This window comes from Bactrocera latifrons, unplaced genomic scaffold (assembly GCF_001853355.1).
Source record: "Bactrocera latifrons isolate USDA-ARS-PBARC rearing strain unplaced genomic scaffold, ASM185335v1 scaffold_522, whole genome shotgun sequence".
Lineage (NCBI taxonomy): Eukaryota > Metazoa > Arthropoda > Insecta > Diptera > Tephritidae > Bactrocera > Bactrocera latifrons.
Genome location: NW_017537182.1, coordinates 150,695 through 154,643, shown reverse-complemented (window position 1 = coordinate 154,643; position 3,949 = coordinate 150,695).

Genomic DNA, 3,949 nt, shown 5'->3' with positions numbered 1-3,949 from the left:
TCGGAATATAATTCTCGTCGCCGCGTTTGTCGACACTTGTTTTTATTTAAATTAAATTGTGCAACATTTATATTATTATTCCAATTGTGACATTGTGAAAATATAAACAAAATTCATTTTTTATTAAACGAAATTTCGATTACTTTTATTCAAGTACCAATATATATTCAGATAATGGTACAAACTTTGTTGGAGCAGCAAAATCTTTGGATAAAGATTTAAAACTGGCTATAAGAAATAACAGAGTTATTGCACCAATAATGGAGAAAAAAGGCATTATGTGGCATTTTATTCCCCCGGCAAGTCCTCATTTTGGAGGAATTTGTCAAGCAGGTGTTAAATCTATGAAACACCACCTTCAGCGTATCATAGGAGATAATACTCTSACGTATGAAGAGTTAACTACACTGTTAACACAAATTGAAGCAGTTTTAAATTCACGCCCACTTTATACAACTGGAGAAGATTCCGAAAACGAGAGTATACTTACTCCCGGGCATTTTCTAATTGGAAGTCCTGTATTGAGTGTGCCAGAACCATATCAAGAAAGAAATTTAACGAAATTAGATAGATGGAATTTTCTTCAAAAAATTAAATGCAAATTTTGGAAAATTTGGAAAGAGGAATATCTACATACATTACAACAAAGGTATAAATGGAAGCAACCGATGAACAACATCAAAGAAGGACAAATTGCTTTGATAGGAAACCAGACTTCTCATCCAGCTAAATGGCCTATCAATAAAATATGTCCACTCTACTCCGAAGAAGAACAGAAAGGTGTCGAACAAGAAAAGAGAAAATAATATAGAAGCAGCAGAATAAATACTATTTCAATAGTAACTTACATGCTTTTATTAATGCAAACAGCAATAGCAACGATGACTAGTGGAGATACTCAAATAAATGAGATACCAAGCAAAAGCGCAATATATCCTGAAAAAATTGGTATGATCGATATAGAGATGTCTACGTGGAATTTAGTAGTGTATTACAACATGGAACCTTATTTCAACCAGATAAAACGAATAGCTTAATAGCTAGATTATACGGGAGACTGAAAAAACAGTGTCATCTCCTCACCAACTTCGAATCAAGCTGTGAAATGATGAATTCAGCATTGGAAAAACGGTTTAAGGCATTAGAGATGGATAATGACCTCTTATTACAACCAAAAAGGGCACGTCGAGCACCTTTTGAGTTTGTAGGAACTATTCATCATATTCTTTTTGGAACGATGGATGCAGATGATCGAAAGGAGTTAGAGAAAGACCTAACTAATTTATTAGGCAACGAGAATAATTTAAAACAATTGATTCAGAAGCAAACGTCTGTCATTGATTCATCGTTGAACATTATGAATAAATCGCAAGAAGAAGTGCGAGAAACTTTCGTAAAGATGAATGGACAATTCAATTTATTCTACTCAGAAATAATAAAAAATCTCAACGCCGAGAGGATGGCATTAATTTATCAAATGATGGTAACAAAACTCAGTATGACGTTGACAGAATGTGAAGATAATCAATCGTCAATTATCAATCTGTTAATTGACATTAACCATGGACATTTAAATCCACAACTTTTACGACCATCTCAAAAGCGCGAAGAAATATATAAAATTAAAAATAAGCTATCACCAAAGTTAACACTTTTAGGAGTCCAAACAAGTGATATACTGAAAAATGTTTATAATCTTATAAGAGGAAAAGGAACTATAATGAATAATAAGGTAGTGTTCAAAACAACCATTCCATTATTCGCACGTGAGAGGTCAATATTATATAGAGTAATTCCAATTCCGTTTCAACATAATGGGGAAATGATGATACCAATTATTAGAGGAAGCTATCTAATTTACAATTTCGGTTTAGATGCATACAATATAATGCAACAAACAGAATTGGATAAATGTGATACTAGTCTGGAGAACCATTACACATGTAAAGGAGGCTGGCCATGGAAACCATCCTCAGACCAGTCATGTGAAATCTCAGTATTACGTAGCATGGCAACAAAGAACTGTCTATTCAAAAAGGGTTATTGGACTAGGTATTGGATAAAAAGTGGTAGTAGTTGGCTTTACAACATATTTTCAAATGGAACTACAAATCAAAGGAATTTTTCAACATACCATCGAAAGTAATAATGGAATTAGGAGAAGGATGCACTGGACGTTACAAAGGAGTTATTCTAGCGGCTACATAACAATATCACACGCAAAAGTTAATTGAGTCACCTGTGAATCAACCAATGATGGAAATAAATGAAGTACCAATACCTCAAATAATTGCTCAACCAGAGACCTTAACTACAAGTTTAAAAGACATCAAAGAATTGCAAGAAGTAGTGAAACAACTCAAGAAAGAAAACATAGAATTAAAAGAAATAACACACACCGGACACATATTATTTCTACTCTTTATAACCGGCGAGCTAGTAGCAATCTTCATTTACTATCGATTGAAAACCAGGCAACGAATACAAGCAGCAATCACCTTCCCAGAAGTCACTTTTGCCGCCCGGGAGAATATTCGAAATTGAATTGCTTTAAAAAGGCGGAATATACATATTAGTATACTTATATTTAGACATTTTTATATTCTTTACAAATGTTAAATAAGATAAGAAATATTCTAGCTATTGTAATAAGTTATACTGTCCACATAAATTAGATAAGGCAGAAACAATATAAACATACAAAAATAAACACATAAATATATGTATATGAGGCACGTATGTATTTAGATGCAATACGCATGCACTCAAGAAATCTGTATAAATAAAACTGAATCGCCAAAATGTACATATGTACGCTCATAACTTTCATACGACTGAAGCAAATTTGATATTTCTTTTTTTAATGTGGCCGTTCAAGGTGGTGTGTGAGGTTCAGGGATGGTTTTTACGGCAAGTATAATTTCCGGGGAACCCCTAAAAACAGCCCTTTTCTTTTTCCCATACAAACGAACGAAAATTGGATAGTTCCAAAAAAGTAACTCTTTCCATACACTTTTTTTAAATTTTATTTGTTTTGTTTTTCAATATTTTGATTTGAGAATTTGAATCGTCCAATTTCGGTCGCTTGCTTTTTTATTCCAGCTATTCAAAAAAAAAATTATTGAAAATTATTCACTGAAAAGTTTACATATGTGTGTTTCACGCAAAGTGATCAATTGCACATTGAAATTTGTTACGAAGACACAAAGAGGTCGCCCTAATATCGGTCAGCGTTTTTTTTCTGCGAGCAACGTATGGCAGCCCAAGGCAAGGCAAAGCAAGAAGCACTCCCAGAATGCAATGATATATGTACATGCGGAATTATGGATCGCGGTCAATCAACAATCGATCGTCACGATGTCATAGCACAGCTTTTCAAACAACAGTTACGATGTTCATAGTGCTGTTGGATGCTAGATGCACTCTGTTGAATGGCAAAAAATAGGTTTGCACGTACACATTCTTCTTTGGATGGTGGTTACACCAGATCAAATTGATGAAATAATTTCTGCGGAAATTCAAATGTTGCAGAGAAAGATACCAGTATTATTCGAAGTTGTGAAAACCAATATGATTCATGGTTTCGAACATTCATTTCGAACATTACAATTCCTTTTTGGTTTTTATGCCTGACAATAAATGAACGAAACACCATCCAAGTGCTTTTCTTTCGAAAACACAAACTAGAAATGATGGATATCCGCTTTATCCGCGTAGCTCACCAGCCGACAATGGCAAACCATTCAGAATTTAATTTAGAAGAACGAATATCGAAGTTGATAACTCATGGATCGTACTATAATATATTCACCACTAATTCACATTGAAAACTCATATTAATGCTGAGTATTGCAGTTTAGTGTAATCGATAAAATACATTTGTAAGTACGTCACTAAAGGAAGCAACATGGCGGTTATTGGTCTTGAACGAGATGAAATCAGTAAGTAT